Genomic DNA, 17388 nt, shown 5'->3' on the forward strand with positions numbered 1-17388 from the left:
GTGAGAATTATTCAGAAAAAAAGTTATTCGTAATGGAATTCAAGCGTGATAGTGTGATTTCTTTATATTTGGCTGGAAAACCACAAGTGGCTATCGTTAGAGCATTCCAGCATTTAAATGTGAACAAATCTTTGGTGTCTTGTACCATCGCTCGTTACCGTGACACTGGTAGCGTAGCCCAAAGTGAAGGCAGTGGGAAGAAGAAAAATGGAAGTGGACGAAAGAAAACAGCAACATCTGCAGAAATGGTTCAAAAAGTAAAGAAGTGACTTGATCGAAACCCGCGCAATGGCCGAAAAATGGCTCGTGAGCTGAAAATATCACAATATTGCATTCGGCAAATATTGAAAAATGAGATCGGGGTAAAGCCATTGAAATTCCAAAAAGTGCAAGAACTTACACCGCAACATAAAGAAAATAGACTCAAAAGAGCTAAAGAGTTGCTTCGCTTGGCCGAAAGTGGTGAATTGGCGAATTTGGTTTTCTCCGATGAGAAAACATTTGATATCCAGCAGTTTGTAAACAAACAAAATTATCGTGTTTACTTGCCAAGAGGTCAGCTGAAAGTGTGGACCTTCGTTCGGCCACCAGAACTCAAGCGCCGGACATGATAATGGTGTGGGCTGCCATAACAGCGATGGTCGCTCTCCGCTCGTATTGATCAAACGTGGCATCAGAATAAATTCCGAATATTATCGCGAAAATATTCTGAAGGGTGTATTTAAGCCTTGGGCACACAAACATTTTGGCCGCAGACCTTGGACATTCCAACAAGACTCAGCACCATCGCACTCAGCCACCCAAGAATGATTACAAAATGAGGTTCCTCGCTTCGTTTACAGCGCATAATGACCACCAAAATCTCCGGATACCAATCCATTGAACTATTGTGTCTAGAGTATTTTGGAAAGCATGGTTGGCACTAAAAAATATCAAGGTGTTGATCACCTCAAGCGAGCGCTTCGCCGGGAATTGGCCGAAATATCGCAGAGCATATTGTATAGGAATTATACGATATCGTGGACCTATATTGAAAATTCTCTTTTAGGGGGTAAATAGTCAAAAAGAACTCCTCGTGTAGAATTTCAGGCAACTCCATTAAAAAATGTGGCTAAAATCAACAGAATATTGAATATCGGGTACGGTTAAATGGGCATATATGATATCGTGGACCTAATCACACGGCTTTAACCCTAAAATGTGTTTTTATACCCTCCACCACACTGTGGTCAGGGTGTTATGTCTTTGTGCATTTGTTTGTGTAGAGGAGGAAGCGAGTTAGACCCATAGTTCCTTCTCTGAATAGAATCATATTCTGAGTCTCAGTGTCTGTCCGTCTGTCCATGTATTTTTGTAAACAAAGTAGCATTTATAGCCTGATCGAGATGATATTTTGCAAAAATCATTTGTTTGGCCCAAGGACGAACCCAATTGAAACTGGAGATAATCGGTTAAAATTTAGATACAGCTTTCATACATAATACCTAACAAATGACCTAAATTTTGGCCCGTCCTATCGAATTCAGCCTAGAAGTAATTACATCAGATTTGCCGAAAATCGGTTCAGATGTAGCTATAGCTCCCCTATATATGTTTCATCCGATTTGGGGTTCCAAGCCCCTCACATTCATTCATAATATGCACTTCACAACAATGATCTTTAGTACCAGATATCAGATACAGTTCAGAAATAAGTGCCTAATATTTTTTCAGCCCAAATGGACTGATTTTTTTCGGTTGAGATTTCGATATAGGTCCCATATAAATCTTTAACCGATTTCTGGCTTATTGTTCACCAAATGGCGAATTCCAGCACCAAAAAAACTAAATTTTTGCACCTCCGACGGAAGAAGCAAGTACTTGATGAAAATCGGTTTAGATATAGCTATAGCTTTCTTATATATGTTTCATCCGATTTGGTGTTAAAGTCACCCACATGCGTAATATGCACTCCACAACAAGGATATTTGATACCGGACATCAGATACATTTCGAAAATACATCTGCCACATTTCACGGATATTGTCCACCATATATGTAATATCACCACAAATTTGAAAGATTTTCTCATATTCAGACGAATTTTTTCATTGGTAAAACTTGGTCCGGTATATCTATTGTTCCAATAAATATTTTTTAACATAATTCTTATCGAAGTCATACCATGCACTATACAGCAATGATATTTATTTTGTACTAGATGTACAAAAGCCTCCGTCAAATTTGTCAGCCCTTCTAAATACGCATAGTGGCGTAGTGTGTTATATAGACCCGAAATTTGACCTTTCCTTACTGGTTTTTAATATATATGAATTCCTGGCGTTTAGGTAATATTTAGACCATTGACGTCTTCTCGAACCTATTGTAGAATTTAATGACAAATAATTTTCCTGGTCCACACTCGCCGATCTTATCTTATTTTCACTTGATGTACAATGTACATCAGTATATTTGAGAATTTAAAAAAAAAAAATCTGGGTATCAACACTTGGAATTATGAATTTGAACTTTTCCTTAAACGAGCTTCATTGAGACCAGGTACTATAATTTCTTCAACCAGTATTTAGTTTAAAAAAATTTGAAATTAATTTTCCGCAACATTATATAGTTATGCCATTTGACATTTTACCATAGACTCCGGTGAATACCATAAAACATATGACGTTGATTTAATATTTCATTTCTGGTTTTTCGGGCTCTCTCCCTCCCTCCTCCATACATTGTATTTATTTAATCTTAAGAAGAAAAATAATTAAAATGACATTTATGTGATGTTGCCTGATGTTATGGATTTAGTAGTAGATCGCGCTATAATGATCGAGTTGCTGTTGTTGTTGTTCTTTCATGTTGGTATGTGTGTATTATATATATTTGATTTTTTTTTCATATGTGGCCTCATGAACGGACTGCCTGCCGTACGAGACGATGACAGCTCACGGAAAAAGTATGAAAAACGAAACAAATTTTCATAAATTAACACAATGGGATTCACTTTCCACATACGAGTATTATGGCTGGTTGGCAGGCTGGCTGACTGGTTGGTTGGTTGCACCGGAGCACCATCTTAGAGCATAGCTAGCACATTATTTATAATTTATTAAACTTTGCTTTATTTAATCGCATAGATGATTTTGTTGTCGTTTTTTTTATAATGCTTGCATATAAAATTCCTATAAAAAACATGCCGGAAAATTATGTTTTTTATTTTTATTTCTATTTTTTTTTTTTGCTATTGCCTTTGCAGTTTGAGAATTAAGTGTGAATACAAAATAGCTAAGGTACAGCAACAACATAAGCAACGATGCAGAGTCAGGCAGTAGAGATAACACTGTTGTTGTTGCTGTTGTTTTTGGTGTTTTCGTGTTTCATTAAATCATTCTTAATGTTTTATTAATGAATGAATCTATCATTTGGCATTGTTGTTGTACGTCATTCTTTGCCACTATATGTTGTTGTTGTTGCTGCTGCTGTTCTCTATATATATGAACGGACACACACGTTTTACGACGAATCTTCATCAGCGTCATCATTTATGCCACATCGTGGTCGGAACATGATAACAACAGCCATATTATCCATTGAGAAACGTGCAACAAGTATGTCTGACATGCATAAGTATGTAGCTTAAATTAAATATGAAAAAAAAAAACAACAACAAAAAAAAACTATGTTAATCATGCACGACTTTTCTTAACCGAAAATGAGAAGAGCTTCGAGAGGAATTCTAAATTTAGAGGACCAAACGGAGGTCTTCTTGGAGCTATACACCTTTTTACAAGGACTACCAGTTAAGTAAACCTATCAGAGGTCATTCCCATATTTAACACTCGTGATGGATCTTTCAAAAATTCAACATATTTTCAAGGCCTTCAGGACATTGAACAACAATTTTCATTTTAATCTTTTGGAGATCTATGTAATGTAGAAAATCCTTCATGGATCTGCCATGAACGAAAAGGCTTTTAGAGGTGAAAATTTTCTCACAGTTGGCAAAAAAAAATATTCTTGAAGAGACTTCTTTTTCTGGTGATCTCTAAATGATTTCCCTCAAATAGAGTTTCTGTAGGTGTACTCGAAGGGGGTACTTAAAAGAACACTATTATCTTTTTGGCAACACTGCAAATCATTGAATTATTTTATCAAAAGTCGCAAGGTCTATTCTACATAATTTTGGAAAATACCAATCAGTGTGTTTGTCCGTCTGCCGGTTCGTCTACCTATCTGGCTGGTGCGCCATCCGATTTGGTCCAAACATGGTACATCGTAATATTATTATCAATCTTACGTGGAGGCCCGAGATGAACAATATCGATCCACTTCTTCTGGTAACTCCCCCACAAAAGATCAAAATTTTCAAAGAAAATATTTTAATAATAATAATAATATTTTACTTCATAGAAAGAGAAAGGATCATCCGATTCTATTTAAATCTTACAAATCCTGATATTTTTATCAGTGTTAGGTCCCCCGCAAAGGGTTAGCATTTGGAATAATTATAACTCATATAAAATGTGATATAATAGTCCGATTGTCTTTAAGCTTCGCGCACCAACATAATTTTACCAATACAATATCTGTATTGAGGAATAAATGGAAGGGACTATTACCTCCGGTATCTTTCCCACAACGGGTCGAAAATTTTGAATAACTATGGAGCTATTAAAACGCGCATTCCTAATCCGATTCCCTTCAATCTCGGCACATGAGGAATAAATGGAAGGGACTAATAATACCTCCGGTATCTTCCCCACAACGGGTCGAAAACTTTGAATAACTATGGAGCTTCTAAAACGCGCATGCTTTATCCGATTCCTTTCAATCTCGGCACATCCCAAAATTCTATCAACAAAAGATCTGATGTAAAGATGAATATGTTCGACCACTTCTTCTGGTACCTCCCTCACAATGGGTCAAAATTTTGAATAAGTTTATCTCTCATAAAATACGAATTCTCCTGAAATTTCCAACATAACGAAAATGTTACTAATATTAGGTCCATTGTGAATATCGCGTATATTGACCCACTCCTTACGTTTCGTCCCCGACAATGGGTCAAAATTTAAAATATCCCCAACATCCATAAAATGCGAAATAAGTATCAAATATAGGTCGCATTTCCGAACCACCGCCATAGCTCACACACAGATACCATCAGTAATCTAAATATCTAATTTCAAAATTGTATCTCTATATAGTACCATTTAGTACTTTTCGTATAAATAAAGTACACATATCCGAAGCTCCATATGACCACCAGCCTAATATCAAATTTTAGATTTCAATCACTCTCTGTTCACTCAATACCAAATTGTACAACATATAGAACTATTTAGTACTTTTCGTGCACTTGTAGTACACATTCCCAAAATCACCTCCAACAGTGACACCAACTTCAAATTTAGTTCAATTTAGTACTTTTCTACAATTATAGTACACATTCCCAAACCACCTCCATATCTCAATTCCAGGGACCTCAATATGAAATTTTATTCCAGATTCCATCATTTGGTACTTTTCGTACAAAAATAGAACGGATTTTCAAACGATAGCCATACCTCAAATAGAAATGCCATCAGTAATTTAAATATTAATACTCGGGATTTCATCTCTATCTCTACGATTCCGTTTATATTTCAATATCAAGTTTAGTACCATTTGCTATTTTTCGTACAAATATAAGACGGATTTCTAAACCACCGCCAAATCTCAACCACAGTTGCCATCAGTAATCTAAATATCAAAATAACAGCCCAATACCTTTAACCAATACCAGATTGAGTACCATTTAGTACTTTTCCGGGATACACATGGACAGCTATCCTAAAACCAAATTTCAGATTTCAAGCACTATCTGTTAACTCCACACCAAATTATACCATATTTAGTACCTTCCGTGCACTATTAGTACTCATTTCCAAGACTAACTCTTTATCACAAATATCCCACCCAACAAGGACCCCAGAATAAAATTTCAAAATTCCGTAAATTGTTTTACCCTTCACCATAGTATGGAGGGTATATTTAGTTTGTCATTCCGTTTGTAACACCTCGAAATATACATTTTAGACCCCCCAAAGCATATATATTCTTGACCAGCATATAATTCTATGTCGATTTAGCGATGTCCGTCCGTCTATCCATCTATCCGGCTGTCCGTATGTGGAAATCACTCTAGCTTCCGAACGAAATGAAGTTGGTTGATAAAATTTTACTCAAATGTATATTATGTCTGCAGGACTTTTTGCATTGGAAATGAATAATGTAGGTCCACGCCATCGTATAGCCCCCATATAACGGTACCTCCATATTTTCGGTATTTTGGTGATTTAAGCGACATTATTCATCGGAAGTGTTTCAAATTTGGTGTTTAAAGTTGGTAATGGATATTACAGCCTATGACAGAAAATTGTCTGTGCATGTCCACGTCTTTGTATAGCCCCCATACGACGGTACCTCCCTATTATCGGCATTTTGGCGATTTAAGCGACATTATTCATCGGAAGTGTTTCAAGTTTCGCATTTGAAGTTCGTAATGGATATTGCAGTCTATGACAGAAAATTGTCTGTGCAGGTCCACGTCTTCGTATAGCCCCCATATAACGGTACTTCCCGATATTCGGTATTTTGATGATTTTAGCGACATTATTCAATGGGATTATTTCAAATTTGGGGTTTAAAGTTCGTAATGAATATTACAGCCTAAGATAGAAAATTGCCTGTGCTGGCCTACGTCTTCGTATAGCCCCCATATAATTGTACCTCCCTATTTTCGGTATTTTGGTGATTTAAGCGACATTATTCAGCGGAATTGTTGCAAATTCGGTATTTGAAGTTCGTAGTGGATACTACAACCTATGACAGAAAATTGTCTGTGCTGGCCTACGTCTTCGTATAGCCCCCATATAATTATACCTCCCTATTTTCGGTATTTTGGTGATTTAAGCGACATTATTCACCGGAATTGTTGCAAATTCGGTATTTGGTATTTGAAGTTCGTAATGGATACTACAAAATATGAAAAAAAATTGTCCGTGCTGGTCTATGTTTTGGTATAGCCCTAAATATGGGTACCTGTATTTTTAAGATTTTAACAGAAATTTAAACGGATTTTATTTATTTATTTATTTTTTTTTTTTTTTTTGAAAATTTCCACATTCTTTCCAATTGATGGAGGGTATTCAAAGTTCGCCCCGGTCGAACTTACTGCTTTTTTACTTGTTATAAATCTTTACGTGCGTTTTGGTGCTTTTACGTACATATTTGTATCTTAAAATTTGGCTCCTGACGCTTTTCACTTACTTGGTTGCACTTACAAGTTTTCATTAATTTTTATATTTCAAAAAAAAGTAATTAAAATATTCATAGAAAATGCATTGCATGACTCTGAAGTATCAGTAACACAACCACAGGTACACAGAGAGAAAAATGTTTTAGCAAAGATTTTTAGCTTTAAGTTTTGTCCAAGTAAAGAGTAATTTCAATAAGGGAATCGAATAATCCGAAGGCAGTCGGAATGGAAAGGATTTGATATTATGATTAGACATTGATCAGACATGTATTAAAGGTAATATTTTTTTCTTTGAATTTGAAATGACGTCCTTTGAAGACGATTGCTGGGATATATTTTTGAAATCGCCAAGGCTAATTTAAATCTTCTCAAAACCCAGTAACATTTTTTCCAGTGCAATTGCCCACAAACTTTGGAATCTCATTGATTACTAATGAGCACATGGTTGGTGATCATCTTCACGATAATGATGATGATGATAATAAAAATGCTCTCTGCCGCAGTCGGGGATGATGATGATAGCGATCAGAAGGAGGATGTTGTTGTAGGTGTGAATATTGATTTGTTTTAAGTTTTTTTAGATTTTTTTTAAAACGACTGGCTGCCTGTCCGCACAAACAATTCATAAATATTAATATCATTGTGAGTTTGTTGTGAATTTTTTTGCACTACACTGAAAAATATACATACGTACATGTGTACGTACACCCGCAGGAATATCAACATGTGAGTGGCATTGTTTGAATTTTTAATTTGGTACCCCTTTTTCTTTGGCGTGTATGCCACCTTTTTTTAATAACGTTTTGGTTTTTGCACAAAAAAAATTCGGTCTAATGTCACGCAATTGAATGGCTGGCTGTTCGGTGGGTGTGTGTGTGTGTGCATCTTTTGACAATATTTTTGTTTTTTTTTTTTTTAAGGAAAATAAATAACTGAATTTATTGTTTTTGTTCATCCGTAATGCGTACGTGCTATTCTGTTCGAATTTTTTCGCTGTGCAATTTTCTATAGAAAATAAAAGCAAAATACCAAAACTCGTTAAAAAAAAATCAATAGGTTTCGCTTTAACAAATTCTAAAAAGTTCTGACTCGAAAGGGGCCATTTTATAAAATGGGTCAACTGCAAACAAAAAGCTAAAGTAGAAAAAGTTTAATTTTCAATAACTAGATTTATTTGTGAGGTAATAGGAGAAATAGTAATTATGTAAAGTGAAAGGAAAAAAAAAAACAGTAAGGAAAAGTCCAAAGTCAGGCGGGCCGACTATATGATACCCTACACCACCATGCATATTTAGTAGAGCTCCCGTAATGAAAGAATTTATTTCAAGTAGATCACGCCACCTATCATCATTTGGCTTTAGATCTGTTATAGTTTGCTGTAGAGTGCATAATATCACTTGGAGAGGGGTTAAATTAAAACAAATTGGTTAGCAGTAAGTTCGGCCGGGCCGAACTTTGAATACCCTCCAACATTTGGAACGAATTTGGAAATTTTCAAAAAATAAAGTCCTTAAAAAATTTTGTTAAAATTTTAAAAATACCGAATATAGCCGTTATATTGGGATCTATACGACGTGGACCTACATAGGCCTTGTTTGTCATAAGCCAATACCAAATTGAAATTCGAAACTTGAAATAAACGGTGAATAATGTAGCTAAAATCATCAAAATATCGTATATAGGGAGGTACCGTTATATCGGAGCTGTGCGAAGACCTGGAGCAGCATAGAAAATTTCGGTGGGTATTGTACCTAGGTACTGATATATAGGGGCCTATACGAAGGCCTGTACCTGCATAGACAATTTTCTGTCACAGACTGTAGTATCCATTACGAATCTCAAATACCAAATTTGAAACAATTCCGGTGAATAATGTCGCTAAAATCATCAAAATATCGAATATCGGGAGGTAGCGTTATATGGGGGCTAAACGAAAACGTGGACATTCACAGACAATTTTCTGTCATAGGCTGTAGTATCCCTTTCGAACTTCAAATACCAAATTTGAAACAATTCCGGTGAATAATGTCGCTAAAATCATCAAAGTACCGAATATCGGGAGGTACCGTTATATGGGGGCTATATAATAACTTGGACCTACATGGCCCATTTACGAACATAACCTGCCTACTGGAAAAATATGCAAAATTTTAGCCTTCTATTTCAATTTGTTCGAAAGATAGCGTGATTACAACAGACAGACGGACATGGCTGAATCGACTTAGAATTTTACGCTGATCAAGAATATATATACTTTGTTGGGTCTGACATGAGTATTTCGAGGAGTTATAAACGGAATGACAAAGTTAATATACCCTCCATAGTATGGTGGAGGGTATAAAAATATATATCGCAGCCTAGTTGTACAAAATGGAAACGTTCGTCTCGAAATTCACTCCATTTGTGCCGATATTAGCCATTATTTGCATAATAAACTTGAAATCGGATTAGGAATATATATATGTGAGAGATATATCCAAATCTGAACCGATCTTGATAAAATTTGGCAAAAGTTTTTCCGAGCTTTATAAGATATTGGGTACCAAATATCATTGTTGTCGAATGCATATTACGGATGTGAGTGACTTGAACACCAAATCGGATGAAACATTATATATGGGAGCTATAGCTATATCTCAACCGATTTTCACCAAATGTAATGTACTTGCTTCTAGACTGAAGTCGGTCGGATGTACCAAAATTCAAGACTTTTGGGAGCTATATTCAAATCTGAACCGATCTCGATAATATTCGGCAAAGATATTGTTGAGCTGTGACTTATGTCTGGCACGGAATATAACAGTTGCTGTGAAGTGCATATTACAAATGTCGGGGATCTATACTCCAAATCGTATGAAACATATATATAGAAGCTATAGCTATATCAGAACCGATGTTCACCAAATTTTAAATACTTGGTTCTGGGCTAAATTCAACCGGAAATTCTGAAATCTGTTCTATTTTGGACGAGTATTACACATATGACGCACAATAAAATTGAAATCTGACGAGAATATACATGGGAGCTATTTTATATATGTATATTATGCATCTGGTGCACAATGCATATATAATTGGACTTCATTATATATGGGAGCTATATCCAAATCTGATCCGAAATTTTCCACAAATCATTTGTTAGGCTCAGAAGCGAACCACATTGAAATTTATTGTAACTGGTCCAAATTCAGATTTAGCTCCCATATATATGCATAAATATATATACAAATCATTATCCGATTACAAGTTTATTGCGTCCCAAATGTTTCATACCAGCCCTATGGAGTGGATTTTTTCGACCGAATTCAGCTTTGAAGCAAATATTTCAAATTTGGTTAACATCGGTTCAGATAAAGCTTTAACTGCCAAACATATGTATCACCCGATGTTGCATTCATGTCCCTCACAACCGTAAAATGGGCACCACAACAACGATATTTGCCATCCGCTGTCGGATACAGCTCAAAAATACCTCTGCTAAACTTTATAGTTCTACTAACGGGTAGTTCTACTAAATATTCATAGTGGTATACGATATCATAAATCGGTCCCACTCTCTTGGGGCGTTACCCCAAAACTTTCACAAAAATGTACCTTATAAAAAGAAAATATGGTAACCGATTTTATTCAGATTTTGCACATCTTTATATTTAAATGTGACTATACGAAGACATGGTCCTGCATATACATTTTTTGTCACAGGATGTAGTACCCATTACGAACGGTAATTACGAGATTTCAGGCAATTCCATTGAGAAATCAAGTACCGAATACCGGAGGAGGGACGGGGGGCTGCTACCATCGGGAATATACGATATCATGAACCAATATAGACAATTATCTTCCAGGGGGCAAAGTACTCAAAGGAAGCTCTTTGTGTGGATTTTCAGACAATTGCATTAAACATTTTAGTCAAAATGTTTTTTTTTTTTTTTTTGAAAATTGCCAAATTCATTTTAAATGGTGGAGGGTATTCAAAGTTCGGCCGGCCGAATTATTAGTTATTTCACTTGTTCTTTTTTTTTTGCAAAATTGTTAAACTTTTGCAAAGGACAGGACATGTATTCCATTTTCCCTTTAAAAATTCTGTTAAAATCTTAAAAATGCATAGACAACTTTTGTCAGAAGCCATTACAATATTCAAATGCGAAACTTGAAAAAATCGTTGAATAATTTAACAAAAATCATCAAAATACTCAATATCGGGGGGTACCGTTTTATGGGGACTATACGAAGACTTGTACCTGCACGGACAATTTAATATCTATTTCAAATTTAAAATACCAAATTTTAAACAAATCCGGTGAATAATGTTGTTAAAATCACCAAAATACCGAATAGCGGGAAGTACCGTTATATGGGGGCTTTGCGAAGACATGGACCTGCAAAGGCAATTTTCTGTCTTAAGCTGTATTATCCATTAAGATTTTTAAATTGCAAATTTGAAACATTTCCGGTGAATAATGTTCCTTAATTCAGCAAAATTCTGAAAATATGTAGGGAGGTACCATTATATGGGAGCTATACGTGGACCTACATGGTTCATTTTCAATACCAAAAGTCCTGCAGGCATAATATACATTTGAGTGAAATTTTATCAACCTACCTCATTTCGTCCGGAAGCTAGAGTGATTTCCACAGCCTGACAGAAGGACGGACATCGCTAAGTTGACATAATATTTTATGCTGGTCAAGAATATATGTACTTTGTGGGGTCTAAAATGTATATTTCAAGGTGTTACAAATGGAATGTAAGCTTAATGTACCCTCCATGCTATGGTGGAGGGTATAAAAAATGTGATATTCAACGAAGGTAGCATCCGAGCTCTGCGAAAATTGTCAAAACTGACTCACTCTATGTCCGTTTATTAAAATATATTTTTCCATATTCAGACCAGTCTCTTATATCAGACTTAGGTCAGGTCTGAAATGGAAAAATATGTTTAATTAAACGGACATAGAGTGAGGGTAAGCATACATCGGCAAAACCTACTTTTAAACGTATGCATTTTTTTGGTTCTAAGTACAGAAATCTTCTTCATCTAAGACTAGACTGTGCAGGTCCACAATTTGGTTTAATTACCAGCAAAAATGCGAAAGGTTTCATCAACATTTTTTAAGATTTTTTTTAGTAAAAACTCTTCGATTCTCTTCGAAATTTTTTCCAGAGGTAGGTATTTTTACTCTGATTTCGGGAAACTATTTTTTCTTGGGGGATGGACCCGAGACCCCAGAAGACCCCGAAAATCCGGAATCAAAACCCGGCCTGGACCCGGATCCACTTACCCGATATAGACAATATAGGTATCGTTTGAAAGCTTATGCTTATGAAAGTTTATTATTAATACCTATCCAACAAGTGGTCAAGTGACTGAGTAAGTGGTCATGGTTCGGAAGTTATAGTCATATTATCGATTTTTTGGACCCGGATTTTTTATTAAACCCCCAAAAAGTCAAAAAAAGGCCCATAATTGTAGCTGAATTATAGCTGACACTCTTACCTTTCCGAAATACTACACCCATCATGTGACCACCATGTGTTGGAAAGGTATTTAAGCTTCCCAACGATACCTATATTGTCTATATCGGGTAATTGGGTCGGGGTCTTAAACCCAGACTTTCGGGTCAAAAATCTGTGGTTCCCGGATCTGTCCCACAAGAAAAAAAAAATAGTTTCCCCGGATCAGCTTAAAAATACCTACCACTGGAAATAATTGAAAAGGTTCTACTAAACTAGAGTTAAAAGCCGATTTTTGTTGAAATTTTGAGTTATCAATTGTCTTAGTTTAATTTAGTTTTAGTTTAACATTGACTTGTCCTGTTTGAAAGTGATTTGGCTATTTTTGTTTAATTTCGTTTAAAAATTTTGAAAACAGAAAACAAAATATTTTAATACTTGCCGTATTTTAATCCAATAAAGATCTCTTCAATTGAACAGACATGTAAATGATTTTTGACATCAATTCCGCAAATCCAAAAAAAAAAATAAAGTAAATTTTGAAATGAATTCAATTTTCAAATTTCTCTAATTCACAATCAGACAGGATATTATGGTGACAGCAACTATAGATATTTTTTTCGAACACAAAATTCAAAGACGTCTTTTTTTAAGAGTAGTTACTCAGGCTTTTGCAGTGGGCATAGGAAACAGAGCAGTGTTACACAGATTGGTATTTTCCTTTGATTTTTTTTTTTTAATTTAAAATTTATTTTTTGTGGGTTTTTGAAAATTCACTTGAAATAAAATTGAGGACTCTTTATTTTTAAAAAATTCACTGCGATGGAATTAGTGACTCCGGATTGATTCTTTCAGATTGGTAGGCATAAGTTCTGCTTTTTAATTCTTAAAAAAAATCGTATTTTTTTAAAAAAATTTTATTTAATTGCATGGAGTTGTTCAGCTTGGTTTACAACAACTTTTGTGTGACGTTTTTTTTTTATTTTGTTTTAATTTTGAAATTTTATTCCATTTAATTTGGAATATTCAGATTTTTAGCAATATTTTCAGTTATAAATATTATTATTATTTTTTTTTTTTTTGTAACACATATATTTGTGAGCATGAATATTGTTTAAACAAATTGGTTTTGGGGTTCTTAATTAAAAATTTTTGTTTTAAAAAAATAAATTTGAATTTTTTGTTCAGTTTATTCGCCGAATTGAGCCAAATTTTTGTATAATAATATATATATATATTTTTTTTTTGGTTTCCGATTTTATTTTTCAGATCTTTTATTTTCTATAATAATATAAAATTTTATCATAGTTTTTTGGTTTCCGATTTTATTTTTAACTTTTTAATTTTGTATAAAAATATAATTTTTTTATATTTTTTTTTTGTTTTTTTGTTTTTTTTGTCAATTTCTAATTTTGTAAAATAATATACACTTTCATTATATATATTTTTTTGGTTTCCGATTTTGTAGCTTCAATTTTTCTTTTAGGAATTATTATTTAAAAAAAAAATATTTGCTTTGTTAATTCATATTGTTTTATTTGCCGTTATATGTTTTTATTATTGGCTTTCAATTTTTTGTCATTATTTTTCTCCAGATTTTAATTTTTTCATAATTATTATTTATTTTTTTATTTAAATTTTAAGCCAAGATTTTTCTTATTTTAATTTTTTATATTTTAAATTCTAATTTCTGGCGATAAAAAATGTTTTTTTTTTTTCAATATTGTTTTTGTTGTAACTTGATCACATTTAAAGTTTCGATTTTTTACACTTGCAATTTTTATGATCTGGTATAAAGGCCATGCAATTTTTCTGAGTCATGATTTTATTTAATGGCAACATTTTTCAAATATGTAAAAAAATTATTTTTTTTGTTTTAAATCAATTTAATTTAATTTTTTAAGTTATCTGGTTTTTTGTATTTATTTTAATAAAATATTTCTTTATTTATTTTATTTTTTTGCATTCTTAAGAGCAAGATCAATAAAATCGAATTTTTTAATATTTTCAAGTTTTTTTCCAAATTAATTTTTTTTTAATTTTTTAACACAAAATTAGAATTTTTACTGAGAATCACTTTTCTTTTGTAGCATTCATGCTCGTTTGATACCGCTGAGGACATTTGATGTTTTGAGAAATTTCTCTTTTTTCATTCTCTTGTCATGGTTTCTTAAGGAAAAATAAGAACATTCAGCTTTACGACGGCCAATCGAGGCAATGATGAGACAATTTGCAAATGCCGTCGGAAGAAAAACATGAGACAATTTTTTTTTGCTTTATTTTTAATGACTTATTTTTTGCATTGGATTTGCATCTACCTTTCTGCGATGGCAAAGAAAATTGTTTTTTTTTTATTTCGTAGCAGGTGATTTTTTGTTGTGTATGGTGGTTGGGGTTGGGGATGGCGGAGAGTTGTCACCTTGCGTAGAGAGGGAAACACTGACGTTTTGGGGCAAATACAGGGTCTGGCACACACGCACACCATCAAACTGGCACAACTTCGTTTTGTTTTTTTTTTTTTTTTTTGTAAAAAAAAATATATTCACCAACAAAATTTCGATTGGTTCCAAATGAGAATTTTGAATTTTCTTTGATTTTTTTCGGGTATTTTCTTTTTCACTGCATTGATACGCGCATTTTTCCAAATTGATTTTAATCCAGATGCACCTATTTAGGTTGGTACTTTTTACCTATTTTTGGCCAAAATATTATGATTTTGTTTGTCGAAACGGAAGGAAAAATAAACGAAAAAAATTATAGCGCGATCAATTGCGAACAATGGCGAAATAAAAACTAAAATACAATTTAAAAGAACTTAAAAGAATATGCTCAGGGAAAAATGGCAAATGGCAAAAAAAGTAAAAAAAACGCAAAACCCAACCAAACAAACTATTTCGCACACATGCGAAAAATTAAACAGCGAAAAAAACGCAAACCTACAACAACAATGCCAGCAAAATTGACAACATTTGCAAAGGCAACAACACCAACAATATATGTGCAAAAACCTAATTTTTGCAAATGTGTTGGAATTGGACACAGGCAGAGCGCACAGAAAAACGAAAAGCATTCGCAGCCAGCGCAGCGTTGGCGTTGTGCAAAAAACAAAATTCGCAAAGAGTCTCAACAGAAACAGCAGCAACAACAACAACAAAAGAACTACAAACAAACATACACACATAGATGGCTACAACAATGAATGTCTCAATTCTCCTGGCCCGGCAAAGAGCATAGATAACTCGCAAAAATTTGCAAAAATGATTGACTGGCTGCCTGAATGAGCAAACACTGCGGCCGGCGCTCTTCAACTTGACTTTGAAATTCGCAACTGGCAAATTAACAAAAATAGCAATAAATTACAAATGTGTGTGTGTAGTCGACATCAAACATTTCTTCGATCTGCAACTGCTCCCCCTCACACACAGACTGCCTCCCGCTCAAACAATAACAAAAGCATTGTTGGATGATGATGAGATAGCCCCAACCAGGGAGATAACAAAACCGAGGAAACCAACAATAAACATAAACAACAGCAACAACAACCACTGACACAACTAACACCACCACAACAGATTTGTTTCTTTTTTTTTGCAAAGGCAATTTTTGCAAAATTAATTTTGCAAAACAACAACACAAACGCCACAAATGAAAAGAACAGCAACAACACCAACAGCAGCAATCAACACTCGGTCATAGAAATTCGCACAATTGTATGGGATAGCGCTCTTTCTTTTCGCATTTGTTTATTTGTCCTACTCCCATTCTCACGCATCTTACGGAAGACAATTCTCTTTACTTTACTTTTTTTGCAAACGAAAGCCAGCTCTCTCTCGCACTCTCTCTCTCTGTGATCAACACAATTTGCAAAATTTTCGCAATAATAACAAACCGCAATATGGTTTTGTTTGGGATTGTACTTTGTGGGAAGAGGGAGATCCTCACTCTCCGTTATAAATATTTTAATTATGAGAAGGTTTTTTTTGTTTCTCTTCTCTAAAATTACACAAAAACATTTTGCATACCCCCAGGCCTGACTTATGATTATTCAAACTCTTGACTCCTTATGGGGGAGGTTTCGAAGCAGTTGGCCTATATTGAACAATTCCTATCTGACCTAAGACTGATAAAAATATTACAACGTGACAGACTTGAACTATATCGACTACTTCCTGCACTTTATATGAGATATGGTCAAATTTTTGGAATATGTTGAAATATGCGTGTGGTAACAGTTATAGCGGGCCGAAGTATTCCTTTTTATACCCTCCACCATACTATGGAGGGTATATTAAATTTGTCATTCCGTTTGTAACTCCTCGAAATACTCATGTCAGACCCAACAAAATATATATATTCTTGATCAACGTAAAATTCTAAGTCGATTTAATATATATATATATATATATATATATATATATATATATATATATATATATATATATATATATATATATATATATATACATATTGCCCTCATATAACGGTAGCTCCCGATATTCGGTATTTTGATGACTTTAGCGACATTATTCAACGGAATTGTTTTAAATTTGGTATTTGAAGTTCGAAATGGATACTACAGCCTAAGACAGAAAATTGTCTGTGCAGGTCCACGTCTTCGTATAGCCCCCATATAACGGTACTT

General features: G+C 34.2%; 1 protein-coding gene across 5 annotated transcripts in view; it reads right to left on the reverse strand.

Moving 5' to 3' along the window:
• Window positions 1–17388, reverse strand: part of LOC101894336 (longitudinals lacking protein, isoforms A/B/D/L) — a 743553-nt gene that overhangs the window by 559381 nt on the left and 166784 nt on the right. The window contains exon 1 of one of the 5 annotated variants that reach the window (XM_059119169.1): window positions 15065–15730. The exons of 3 other annotated variants lie outside the window; for them this stretch is intronic. The gene's annotated coding sequence lies outside the window, so the exon portion shown is untranslated. Of the gene's footprint in view, window positions 1–13188; window positions 13663–15064; window positions 15731–17388 lie in introns of those variants that run through there. One more of the 5 variants, XM_059119168.1, reaches the window with a different exon arrangement.

Source organism: Musca domestica, unplaced genomic scaffold, assembly GCF_030504385.1.
Source record: "Musca domestica strain aabys unplaced genomic scaffold, Musca_domestica.polishedcontigs.V.1.1 14, whole genome shotgun sequence".
Classification (NCBI taxonomy): Eukaryota; Metazoa; Arthropoda; class Insecta; order Diptera; family Muscidae; genus Musca; species Musca domestica.